The following is a 13,731-nucleotide window of genomic DNA, read 5'->3' on the forward strand; positions in this document are numbered from 1 at the left end:
CAGCTGGATGTTTCTGTTGGTGGTAACACCTCTCTAGTTCCACCTCTTGTCCCACACACCATAGGAAGCCCTTCCTGGGGACAGAGCCCCTTTGAGGTGGCCGAGGGCACATGCCCAGAGGGAGTTCGTGACTTCCTGAGGCCACAGCTGTCAGTGTTGGAGCTGGACCCACCCCGGGTGTCGGGTTCACAATTTCCCACGGATCTTGCTCTTCCATCCGGAAGCCAGGGAGAGTTCTGGGATTCAAAGTCAGTTCTCCTGAATTTGCTCATCTGCAGCTGGGGGCAGTCTGAGGTCCCGAGGGAGGCCTTTCTGCGTCCTTGGCAGGAGCTGAGTGCCTGACAGCAACAAAGAAGCCCCCTTTCCCCAGAGGCCCGGCCCTGGCCGTCCAGGGGTCTACCTGGCAGGTAGAGGGGGAAGGCGGGGTGTAGATGAAGGAAAAGCAGGGGGCGAGGGAGTGCACAGCTCGAGCCGAGATGGAGGGGCCTCTTGTCCTGGGCTGTAACCTTCCTTGCAGCTCTGGAAGAGACCTCTCCACTCTCCTGCTCCAGCCACAGCCCCCACGCGGCTTTTCACATCACGGGAGGCTCACCGTCCACCTGCGGGAGCGACCCTGTCTGAGCCCAAGTCCCAGCTCTGCCACCCCACCCAGACCCAGCCTGTTCTCTGGGGTCCTCTTGGCCTCTTTTCCATGAAGCCCCTCCTGTTGCAGCAGCCCCTAGGCGGGTCCTCAGCATCCGGTCCTCAGACGGCATCCCACAGCCCCCATGGGCGCTCTCTGCCCAGGTGTGGCTAGCGGGTCAGCCTGGAGGGAAGCATCTGACGTGTGCTAAAGTTCTCTCTCTCTCTTTCTCCCTCTTGTCCTCTCCCTGCCTTCCCTCACCACCTATTTCTTCTCTTTCTCTCTGTCTCTCTCTCTCTCTAGCTCTGTCTCTGCATGTGAACGAGAAAGCGTATTATCCCCATTGCCACCAGCCGCCATCTTGAAATCACAAGGGGAACACATTTTGGGATGATTCTGACACTGAGAACCACAGAGCAGAGAAGCAACACCTATGGTGACATTTGGAACCATAGAATGAGCCAATCCTGCAGCCAGAGCCACCTCTGGCCTCCCTGTGAGATGAGAAATTACGTGGTCTCACACATTGCTTTTTGAGTTGGATGTCCGTGACTTGTCTGAAAAGCATCCTTACCAGTCCTGAATGTTCCAGAACCAGCTGGTTTCTGCTTCCGTGCTTTGGCACACATTGGTGGCTTGGTCTGGTACACCTTTTGGCACCAGCCGTTCCCAGTGCCCCAGACACTCTCTCTCAGGGCCCACAGCCCTTTGGTCGTGGCTCTGTGGAAGTCCCCACCACAGCAGGTGTGGCCATCTCCCACTGAGCTCGAGCTCCTGAGGCAGAGTCTCAGGTAAGAGTTGGGGGCCTGGCCCCACAGCAGGTGCCACTCTGGTGTCTGCAGGCTGAGAGGTGCCAGTCTCAGCAGCCTCAAGGGCTCTGCCCCGATATGGCTGATGTGCCCCTGTGTGCCACAGACTGTGAGGGTCTGCAAGGCACTGTCTAGGTGCCAGGCTGAATACCAACCCTCAGAGTTTCAAATCCATCGTGTACAGAGCTAGAACCTCACCATCATCTACGAGCTGCAAGCAGGTCCCAGCTGCAGGAGGCCAAGCTCTGCGCCCCTCTAGGGCGTCTGTTCCTTCACTTTGGTTTAACCGCTATGGATGGATAACCACCATGGACGGATGCCCTGGTAATGCAAAGGTAGGGCGCGAGCATCTCCTGGAGCAGGGGCATGGAGACACGGTGGCTTCGGGGGCATCAAGAAGCTGTGGGGAGAACGCTCGTGTCCAAGCTTCTTAGGGCCCCAGAGAGCAATGGGTGACACATGGGAGGAGGGTTTCCTCCCACCTGCACTCAAGACCCAGAACCCTCTTGGTAATGGGCACCTTGTACATGGCATCTTTTAAAAAATCTCTGTTCCAGTGGCTGGTATCTGGGAGAAGTTTTAGATTTTTATAGATGTGTTTTGTATCTGGCCAGCTGATAAACCTTCCAATTAGTTTTAATATTTTAACAAATTAATTCTCTTGGATTTTCTAAGAATACCAAAATCTCTGTAAATAATGATAATCGATTTTGTTTTGTTTTGAAGATATTGGCCCCTTAAACTTCCTTATTTTTTAACGTGTTTTTCAGTATTGGTAAGTGCTCTAAAAAACTTCATTGTTGTGGAAGAATCAGACCCACTCAAAGCAGAGAGGCTGGGAGAACGGGCTTCCGCGAAGGCCTCCCGGTCTCGTCAGGTATTTGCTCTTTGCTTGTCTCTTTCCCTCTCTCTCTTGGGATTTTTTTTCCTGGAGTGTATTAAGCAAATCCAAGGCATCATTTTATTTCATCCTGAAATACTCCAGTATGTATCTTCAACAGGGGAGGATATCTTGACATCACTTATACGTTATTACATCTAACAAAAGAAACAGGGATCCCCTAATATAATCTGACACCCAATTCAAGTTCACTTTCCCTCCAGGCAGTGAGGGCCGCCCACCTTCCTTCCCAGAGCTCCTTCCCCTTCTTTCGTTTCCACTTTCCTGCTTTCTCGCCTTGGCTATATGTAGGCTCCCTCAACTTAGGTTGGAATGATGAGAACAGCATGTAGCTTTGAGCTGTTACGGATCTGAGAACAGAGAGGTAGATACAAAACAAACAGCAAAGAATGAATTTCAAACATTCAGGGTGAGAGGCAGCCTGGGCCAAGGGAAGGGGGCAGAGGGGCCGCAGCTGAAGGAGGTCTCTGTGCAGAGGGGCTGATCCTGGTCACTCAGGCAGCTCCAGGGAGAAGCTGCAAGAAGCTCCAAGCCTTCAGCCTGAAACACACAGGGCAAAGACTGTGCCAGAAAACGGAGAGTGAAATTCATCACAATGTTGCTTCTGAAAAAGTGAGCTAAAGGAACGCACTTATACTTATCCATTTACAGAGTCTTCTAAGAACGTAAATTCAGTCCAGTTAGCAGAGTTTTCATTTTCTCATATATTTCCTTGGTCATGAACTTAGCTCCATCCAAACTGTCCTAAGTGGTTAGCATTTGCAGAATGACTGCCGGTCTACCCGGCAACTCCACACACACTCTCTGATTGAGACCTCAGACTAGCCCAGGCCTGAAATTCAGGAAGTGACAGCCACCCCCACACTGGGTGGGCTCCGTCTCATGTCTTCCAACTCGATGCCCACACACTCTGCCTGGGCGGGGGGCGGGGAGTGTCAGTGTGTATAAGCGTACATGTGAGTATACGTGTGCATATGTGCATGTACGTGTGCAGGGCCTGTTAAAATTATACACAAAAGTCCTGCAACTTTCATTTTCACTTAACAATGTGTCCTGGAGGTCTTTCCTGTAAACACAACTCATCAGCACAGATCCAGCTCATCATTTAAAGACCCACGCGTCATTGTGTTGACTAGACGCACAATCATCCACATCGCCGGCATCCTATTGATAGACACTTGGGTTGCTCCTGAATTTTTGCCACAGCAACAGGTGCTAAAACTCATAAGTTAAAAAATGCAAATCAAATCTGTTAGATATCATTTACTATCAAGTTGACAAGAATTTTTAAAAATTATAGTATTTAGGGCTGATGGAGATGTTGGAAAATAGGCACTCAATCACTGTTGGTAGCAATGCAAAGTCTTACAGTCATTTTGGAAAAAGATTTAGCAGAATCTGTTAGTACGTAAAATGCCCTGCTCTTTGGTCTATTCATTGCCCTCCTAAGAACGGATTCTGTGTCTAGGTTTATGTCCAAACCTGCCTTCTGGGCCTTGTCGCCCAGACATACTGAAGGGACCACTGTCTTCCTCCGCTTCTGAGTCAAATGCCATACGTGGGCACTGGTGAGAGCTGTCAGCGCCCTGAAAGATGTAAGTTTGTGGAGCTGTCTGCACTAAGAGCCGGAGCATCCACATGGAGGTGTTTGCCGCTCCGCATTCTCTCTCAAACACAGCTTCTCCCTGGCAGGACATGGGTCCAGGATCCTTGTTTCCTTCAAAGTGAAACAAATTTCACAGACTCTGCCCTTCGGTGGTGGGGAGGAGGTCATACCTTTTGGGACAGTGCAGCACCTCCCACCCATCTACGAGGGCCTCTCGGAGGTTGGGGCTGCGGTGGGATCCTCACGAAGGCCCAAGCATCTCTTTGTAGGTTGGCTTATGCCCAGGAATGGTCCCCTGATCAAGGAGGCCACACAGTTTCCCAAAGCCACACAGTTTCCCTGGTGCCCCTCTCACTGGGCCTTCGGCCCCACCGCTGCGATCTCTTCATTCTATTCTTTTGAAGAAGGTACTTTACCATCGGAGGTGTGCAGTGTGGGGTGAGGCAAGGGAGAATCACTGACGACTGTTATTGCTGTCCTATTTCCAATGGGAGAAAGAATTTGACGCCAGTACTCAGGGTCCGCGAACCAAAAGACCCACTTCTTGAGCTGCTTTGCAAAAAGAGCCTTGACATGGCCTTCACCTTGGAGAGACCCCGGTGCTCCCATGTGTCTTGCAGGGCAGGGACAAGCAGATGTTACAACACAGTCGTGGGAGCTCTTTGTGGACTTTAGCCCAGTGGGGACTGGGGGCTGGGGCCCAGGCTGGCAGCTGAGTGCCCAGCATTCCCTCAAAGAGGTGGTGGCCAGGCTCAGACTGCTCCAACACCAGCTCCTCGTGTCACCACTGATACGTCCTCTCACACTCATCCCATGAAAAGAGAGAGGCAGGGCACAGGGGTCCCTTCTTGGAGCACCCTCACAGTATAAGAAGCCAAGAGATGGGAGATTTCAGGCCTCCTGCTGCTAACTTTGGAGCCAGCTTCCCCAGGCAAGCCACTTTCTTATCCCAAACCCTGCCCATGGGTGCTGTGCAATTTGCCACATCCCCCAATGGGTCATGCCCATTGGATCTCCGGGACAGCAAATTTGTGGTCACCCACATGCCTTAAAGGCATCCAAAGTGTCTTGGAGAAGGCCATGGACCCAAATAAAAGAGTGTATGAGAAGACACGGGGTGTCCTAGAGGTAAAAGGCATCCTATTGTCCATAGTATGGTGAAGAAACAGGCCCGGGTTGTAAGCTACTTGTGGGGTCACCCAGATGGGACCGAGCAGCGCTGGACTGGGCTCAGAGCTCCATTCCTGGCCACTAGGGTGGCCAACTATCCCGGTTTATCTGCAACTGAGGGTTTCCTGGAACGTGTGGGACTTTCAGTGCTAACATCAGAACATTCCAGGCAAACCCGGATGAGGTACTCATGCTGCACAGCATCTCTCAAGCTCCTCGGGGGTCCTGCCTGCCAACTGGGACCCTGTCCCAGTGCCCCACTCCCCTGCTCTGAGCTCAGAGCCCTCCAGTTCATCACTTCCTTCAAGGTTGCCATCTCTACTTCCTCCCTTTGTCAAAGACTGGCATGAAGGAGCGAGCACAGTCGGTGCTCAGTAATTGTGATCTGAGCTGCACTGAACTGGCCATAGGCAGGGCCTGCAGATGATACTCAGGAGGGCAGCCCAGTCCCAAGTTCGGGACCTGGGCAGTCCAAGGCCAGGGCAGGTGCCTTGCATTGCTGTGCTGGGGAAGGGGGTGGGGAGGGGCTTGGGCAGCGACTGGGCGCCCTCCAGGCAGCCGGACGCTGCCCACACCTCCCAGTGTGCTCTGGCAGGCCTCTGCATCCCATCATTTAAATGGAGCAAACACTAATTAAGAAAAGAATCCCCCCAAAGCGTTTCCCTCCTGGGCTGCGAGCCTGCATCCAGAGGCCAAGGCTGGAGGGACAGTTAACTCAGGCTGACAAAGACCTTAGCGGATCACTGTGAGGACGGCCCTGATCCAGGTGACACCTGGGCAGGAGCCAGTAGCCAGGAGGCAGATGCTCCTGGACGACCTACGTCAGAAGCGAGGGGCTGCGGCAAGCATCGCAGGGGCAGGCAGGGTCCTTCCCAGACCCGTGGTTCTCTGACGAGCATATTTCTCTTCTGGTGAAGGACATGCGACTGAAGATTTATTCCTCACAAACAAACGAGAAGTTCCGAACTGGAAACTTCAGCGGCTGGAGCCCTCTCTGGGGCCCTCCTGTCACCCGCTGGCCTGGACACCGTGGGCCGCACACACTCCCTCCACGCCTGGACCTGCGGGAAGCCGCTGCCGCGTGTTCCTCCCTGTCATGAAAGAATTAAAGACAACATCTTGGGTAGAAAGCAATTGTGAAGGGTGGAAGTTTCTGGCCAGGCAAATAAATTGGATTTAAGTATATTACAGTCATAATCTTTTTCTGCCTCTCTCCAGACGGTCTCTGTACATGGAAAAATGAGAATGTATTCGCAGACAAAGCGTGGCCTGAGGGAGAAGCCTGCCGGAATCTGGATTTTCAATAACATAAGACAATAAAGCTTAGACTTCTAACCTGCTGCAATATGGTCAAAGTATAAAGAGCTTAGCTACTAATAAAAGGGAAGGGGCTTCCCCTCATATCCGAGGATCCAGACCCCCTGGAAGGGCACTTCATAAAGATCATAATGGGTTAGCTGGGATCACACAGGCATGAGGCCCCTTGTTGACCGATTGTCTGACAGTTGTCACCTATGGGTCTGATATTAATAAGTCCCGTGTTGATTTCCCTGGGGTATTTTTGTCCCTGTAATTGCACATCTTCACGTTGCGACCCTACGCTGGGTGACATGCGGGCTACCGTTACCTGATGACAGGATGCACACGCATCGCTCTTTTCTTCCCGGGGCATTCCTACTATGCAGCGGCATATTCCGTATTGGGGGCATAAATTGGTGGCGGGCGGGCAGGCTTTTAGGACACAGGACAGACCCAGCTGCCCCTCCCTGGAAGGCAGGCACCCCAAATTCATTTGTGACAGGGGGAGCTGGTGCAATTCAGGATCGTGATCAATCCTTCTCTGAATTTGCTCACTTATCGAATACTTTCCTAGGGGATTACTCTCCCAGGGCTCCTTAGACAGTGTGGTCGAGGCAAATTGCATGAATATGATTGTAGGAATGAAGCTGCAGGAGAGTAGCAGTGCTTGGTTAAACATGTTCTGTAAGGTGTAAATTGCCACTGAACCAGAACATAGCTGTGGAGAATTGTAACGCCAAGCAGCCTTCCGCCTGTCCATCCGCTCCCATGGTGCAGAGGGAATTACCCTGTCCCTCCACACACACCGTCTCCATTTAGACTTTCTGGTGGCTCCAGGGCTGGTCCATGCCTCAGTTACCATATACCATGCTTTTCAATATCATCTGCATTTTAAAATGACATGGAAGCAAAGTTTTCCAAAACATTCCAATTCTGCTCATTCCAGGTGCTGCATCATCCCTCTAGCTGCACCTTGGAGAGCCAGCCGCCTTCCATACAGGACACGTCTCTGTAGAGCTTTCCATTTCTGGGGTGGTGCCTAGTGGAGAGAAACGAGTATGCGATGCCAGATGCTCCAGGACAGGCCCTCCCTGTAAACTCAGCCAGAGACCACCGTTCTCTGGGAACCTGCACTGCAGGCCACTCGGAGAGGGAGCAACACAGGGCAGCAGACACTTAGGTGGATTGCATGGGCTGTCTTGAGGCCGTGTCATACTCTGGGGACTCAGAACACTTTCTCCAGTGATTCACAACACTTCCGCAGCCATGTGGGCTTCTCCCTTTGGGGGTCAGATACAGACCATTGAAACGTGGGTTGCTCACAGGAACCACATAGCCCTGAGGCAGCTGACAAGGAGAACGGGGCTTCTTTTCTCAGGTGGAGGCACAAGGCAGGGTTTTTAGAAATGTCTGGGAGCTGGTGTCGGGGGACCTGGAGAGGGAGCTGCCTGCCTCTGAGTCAGGCTACTGGGGCTCCCAGGAGCTGATGCTGAGTCACAGAACCATCTGGACCCCTCTGGCCAACATGAGAACTTCCCCAACTGGTGCTTGTGGTCCTATGAGAGGAGGCCTGAGGTCTGTGGGTGGTGCTCATGATCTGTTGGGCTTGGAAGAGCAGAGCCCAAGACCCAAGATGTGCTCCTGGTCAGACAGGCCTGGGGTGGGGCGTGTGTACCACCCTCCAGCTCCATGACTGCCTCTTATCAGAATAAGGGGACAACATAGGTGCCATTGGGCAGATCAACTGAATTGATCACAGCCTTTTAAGAGAGGGCAGTCCTCAGCCTTTGAAGAGCAGTGTTATGAGATGAATTGTTTCCCTCCAAATTCATATGTGGAAATCCTAACCTCTAGTACCTCAGAATGTGACTATATTTGGAGATAGAGTCTTTTAAAGTAATTAAGGATAAATGAGGTCATCGGGGTGGGCCCTGATCCAATATGCCTGGGGTCCTTATGAAAAGAGGAGATTAGGACACAAACACATACAGAGGAAAGACTATGTGAGGACACAGGGAGAAGAAGATGGCCGTCCACAAGCCAAGGAGAGAGGCCTCAGCAGACACCAAACCTACTAACACCTTGATCTCAGACTTCCAGTCTCCAGAACTGTGAGAAAATAAATTTCTGTTGTTTAAGCTGCATAATCTGTGGTATTTCATTATGGCAGCCTGAGCAGACTCACACAGGCAGATTTGCCCACAGCTGCCTCTGCCCCAGCCTACAGAGTAGGTCTTTTATTCTTCAGTCTTTTCTGAAGGTTTCTGTCTGTCACTAAGTCATCTGCTCAGACAATTTAGCTTTTGTGACAGGTGACAGGTGAACAAAACACTTGTGTGTTAGAAACAAGCATAATAGCACAAGTATAAGCCAAGTAAACTCCTACTGGACCTAACCCTCTTGCAAACAAAAACTACAATGCTGCACAAAAAGAAAAAGAAAACTCTACCCAAGTCTCTGGCTGGCTCCTAAACCACACATATGTTTAGGCAGACTCAAAGCAGTTTGGCTAAAATAGAAAATCTGAACTGTGGTTTGAGGTGATACTAAAGAGACAGAATTTCCAGTTTAAGTCTAATCATGTTAGTTGCCTAATAAAACAAAAAAGTCAACATTCTCTGGAGGATTAGAACAGAATCCAGAATCTCCAAAACATAACATTCCCAAAACATGACATTCCAGGGAACAATGTAAAATTGCTTGACATAGGAAGAAGCAGGAAACTGTGGCTCTGTCTCAAGAGAAAAGTCAATCGACTGAGAACAATCCTGAGATGACCCCAAGATGTTGGCATTAGAAGACAGAGACTTTAAAGAAGATATTATAACTATACTCAATGAAGTAAAGGAAAATATGTTGGCAGTCAAAGAAGGGCTAAGAAATCTCAGCTAAGAAACAGAAATTATAAAAATAAGAACCAAATGGAAATTATAGAACAGAAAATATACAATATTTGAAATAAAAAATTCCATGGACTGGCTTACTACCAAAATAGAGATAATAGATGAAAGAGTCAGTGAACTTGAGTATAGATGACTATCAATGATCCAAGCTGAAGAAGAGAGAGAAAACAGGTTGAAAATAATGAACAGAGCCTTGGGAACCTTGGCCTAACATATATGAAATCTAAGTCTCAAGAGGAGAAGAAACAGAGAATGTAGCAGAAAAAGTATTGAAAGATGTGGTGGCCAAGAAATTTCCTAAATTTGGTGAAACACATAAATTTGAGTTTCAGAAAGCTCAGTGAACCCCATACAGGATAAATATAAATAAAACCATGTCTAAGCATCATACTCAAACTACTGAAAATCAAAAGGAAAAGGAAATCTTTAAAGCAGCCAGAAAAAAACTACATACACATTGTACATGGAAGAATAGGATTTGATTGACTGCAGACTTCTCATCAGAAACTATGGAGGCTAGAAGGCAGTGGAACACCGTCTTTAACGTGTGAGAGAATTGTCGACATGGGGGTCTGTAATCAGGGACATCATGCTTCAAAAATGAAAATATTTTCAGAATAAAGAACACTTAGAGAATTTGTTTCTGTTTATGAGAAATTCTAAAAGAAGTTCTTTGAAGGGAAATGATACCAGTTGGAAATTCAGATTTTAGGGAGGAAATAAAGAGTATCAAAACTGGGAAATCTGTGGGTAAATATAAAAGAATTTTAAAATATTAATTTCTTTAAAATTCATAAGACTGTTTAAAGTAAAAAATTTTACAACACTGTCTTCTGGAGTTTATTAGGTATTTTGGATATAATACCCATGACAGCAACAGCAATAAAGGACTAGGGGGCATATGGAACTATATGGTTATAAGGTTTCTACATTTTACATATGATGGGACAGTATTAACTCTAAGCAGACTGAAAAGTTAAGGATATATATATTATATATATTTTAATCCCTAAGCAACCACTAATAGTGTAATGTGAAGAGGTATAGCTAAAACACAATAGATTAATTAAAATGAAATTTTTTAAATATTCAAATAATTCAGAAAGCAGAAAATGAGAAACAGAGGAACACAAAACAGAGGGAACAAACAGAAAACAGGTAATAAATTAATATACCTAAACCCAACCATATCAAAAATTATATTAAATGTTACTGAAGTGAGCACACATGCCAATTAAAAGGCAGAGATTGTCAGAATGGATTTTAAAAAGCAAAACTCACACTGCATACTCATTAGGATTGTACAATTTAAAAAACAAGAAATAACAAACGTTGTCAAGGATGTGGAGAAACCGGAACACTTGTGCACTGTTGGGAATGTAAAATGACGCGCTCCTATGTAAATCAGCATGGCAATTCCTCAAACACTAAAAACAGAATTACCATATGATCCAGAAATTCCACTTCTGAGTATACACCCAAAAGAATGGACAGCAAGGACATGAACAGATATTTGTACACCCAAGTTCATAGCAGTACTATTCACAATAGCCAAGAGGTGGAAGTAACTCAAGGCTCCATCAGTGGATGAATGGATGAACAAAATATGGTAAATACAGAAAACGGGATTTATTCAGCCTTAAAAAGGAATGAAATTCTGACACAGGTTACAATTTGCATGAACTTTGAAGACATTATGCTAAGTGAAGTAAGCCAGTCACAAAAGGACAAAAACTAGAAGATTTCAATTATATGAGGTACCTAAAGTAGTCAAATTCACAGAGCTCAAAGTAGAATGGTGATTTTGAGGGGCTGAATGGGGAGGGAGACACAGGGAGCTGCTGCAGAGTGGGCATCAAGTTTCAGTTTTGCAAGATGGGAAAGTTCTGGAGGTTGGTTGCACAACAAGGTGAATATACTTGGCACTACTGAACTGTGCACTTAAAAGTGGTAAATTACCATTAGGATGGTAACAGTACACTCAGGATCGTAAATTTTATGTTATGTGTATTTTACTACAATTAAAAATAAAAATTAAAAATAAGACCCGCTTTACTAGTTATTTTTAAAATGTTACTTTAAAATAGTTACTTTAAATATGAAAACTCAGATAGGGTCAGCATAAATAGAGGAAAAAATATACCATGCAACCAGTACGCGTAGAAAGCTGGAGGGGCTACATGAATATCAGACAACAAACTGCAAGACAGATAACGTTAAAAAGAGATAAAGAGGGATATCTCATAATGATAAAAAAGTCAATTCATCAGGAAAATGCAATAACCATAAATGTGTACACAACTAATAAAAGAAGAAGTAGACAATTCTACAGTCTTAGAGACTTTAACTGCCGTCTCTCCACAATTGATAGAACAAAGAATTCGGTTAAAACATTGCTAAGATGAAAACATTACCAACCACCTTGACCTTGTGGATCACTATACTCCACCCCACAACTAACTTCAGAATACACGTTCTTTTCAAGTGCGCATGGGATGTTCTGCAAGATAGGCAACCACGTGCTGGGCCACATAAGTCAAACATTTAAAGGATTGCATTAATGCAGAGATATGCTCTGACAAGGACGGAATTAAATTAGAAATCAATAACAAGAAGCGATCCAAGAAAGCTGTGGTAGACAGAATAATATGTCAAATTCCCACCCTAAGGTGTCCGTGTCCTCATACCTGGAGCCTGTGGATAGGTTAGGTTACCAGGCTAGGGGAATTAAGTACAGGTGGAATAAGGTTGCTAATCAGGTGACTTTAGGATAGGGAGATTAACCTGGATTACCCGGGTGGGCCCAGTGTCATCACAAGGGTCTGATAGTAAGTGCAAGAGGACATCAGAGTGATATGATGTGAAATGACTCACCTGCCATTGCTGGCTTTGAGGATGGAGGAAGGAACCACAGCCAAGGAGTGTGGGCAGCCTCTAGAAGTCGGAAAAGGCACAGACACGGATTCTCCCCTAGGGTCTCCAGACAGGAATGCAGGCTTGCCGACATCTTGACTTTAGTCCATTGAGACCCATGTTGGACTTCTGGCTTACAGACCCATAAAGTAATACATCTGTGTTGTTTTAAGCCACTAAGTTTCTGGTCATTTACTACAGCAGCAATAGAAAACTCATACAGCTGCTGATTTCAATTCACTAGGGTTGTTAAAATAATTAGACTCAACTAAAATAAAAATTAAGGAGGTTATAAAATAAAGGGGAGTCTGCCTTGGAGAAGAGCTGTGTCAGTTTCCTCTTGGGCCCCATTTCCCTGGCCCTGCATGGGGTGTGGATGGCGGTGTCCACACTGCTCACAGTTGACTGGACATGCAATCTCATACCCGGTGGAGTGGGCTGGATAGCGTTCCCCAAAATCCATGTCCACTCAGAACCTCAGAATGTGACCTTATTTGAAAATAAGGTCTTTGCAGATATAATGAAGGATCAAGATGAGATCATACTGGACCAAGGTGGGCTCGAAATCCAATGAGTGTCGTTATAAGACACAGAGAAGGACTCAGAGACCCAGAGAGGAAGGCGATGTGAACGTGGAGGTAGAGATTGGAGGGAAGAATCTACAACTGGAGGAACGTCCAGGATTGCTGGCAGCCACCAGATGCTGGGAGCAGGGCACAGGATGGACTGTCCCTCCAAGCCTCAGGAGAAACCAACCCTGCCAACACCTTGATTTTGGACTTCCGGCCTCCAGAGCTCTGAGAGGATACGTTTCTGTTACTTTAAGTTGGTGGTAGTTTGTGTTAGTCCCGGGTCACTAATACACCCAGAGTGTTGGTCCTTCGAACTGTTATGATCAGAAGCACATGCTCAAAGACTCTAGGGAGAAGCTGGAGAAGGGACCAGCTGGCAGGAGTGGGCACTGGAAATCAGACTTGCTTCCTGCCCTCGTTTCTCTGGACTCATTCTGCCCCAGCAAGACTCCTCATCCTTCCTGGTGGCCCTGAGCCAGGAGCTGGCCTAGCTTCTGGCCCCTGTCCTCTCCCAGCTGCTGGACCAGACTCTGAGATCTGCTCTACCCAGGGCATCACACCTGCTGTGATCAATACTGTTCTGGCTGGGGCTCGTCAGCAGCCAGGTCCCATCTAAGCCCTTGGACATGCACCCTCAGGTCACCCAGGCCCCAGGACATGGTGATGTGGACTCTGGGCCTGCAAGTTGGGTCACACTATCCACAGGTAGTATCCTTGCCATCTTTCCTTCTCTGTCCCCCCAGGTCAGGCAGAGCCAGGCACTTCCACCCACCACTCCAGGGAGACAACCTCCAGCTGGTGTGGACCAGCCAGGACCCACCCCTGACTCTGGCCAGGCAACGTGTCTGGCAGCGACATAGGGTGATGCCCATGAGACCTTGCTCTGCTCCTTGGCGTGATTGAACTGCCTGCCAACCACTTACTGCCTAAGCTCAG

At 47.8% G+C, this 13,731-nt stretch overlaps 1 long non-coding RNA gene across 1 annotated transcript; it reads left to right on the forward strand.

The window, feature by feature from the left end:
* The first annotated feature begins 925 nt into the window (after positions 1-925).
* On the forward strand, positions 926-6,293 carry LOC139074090 (uncharacterized). Its single transcript, XR_011523477.1, has 3 exons — positions 926-1,766; positions 2,202-2,308; positions 6,026-6,293. It is a non-coding gene; the product is annotated as an uncharacterized lncRNA (long non-coding RNA).
* Positions 6,294-13,731: the final 7,438 nt, after the last annotated feature.

The sequence above is a fragment of the Equus przewalskii genome, chromosome 1, assembly GCF_037783145.1.
Source record: "Equus przewalskii isolate Varuska chromosome 1, EquPr2, whole genome shotgun sequence".
Taxonomy (NCBI): Eukaryota; Metazoa; Chordata; class Mammalia; order Perissodactyla; family Equidae; genus Equus; species Equus przewalskii.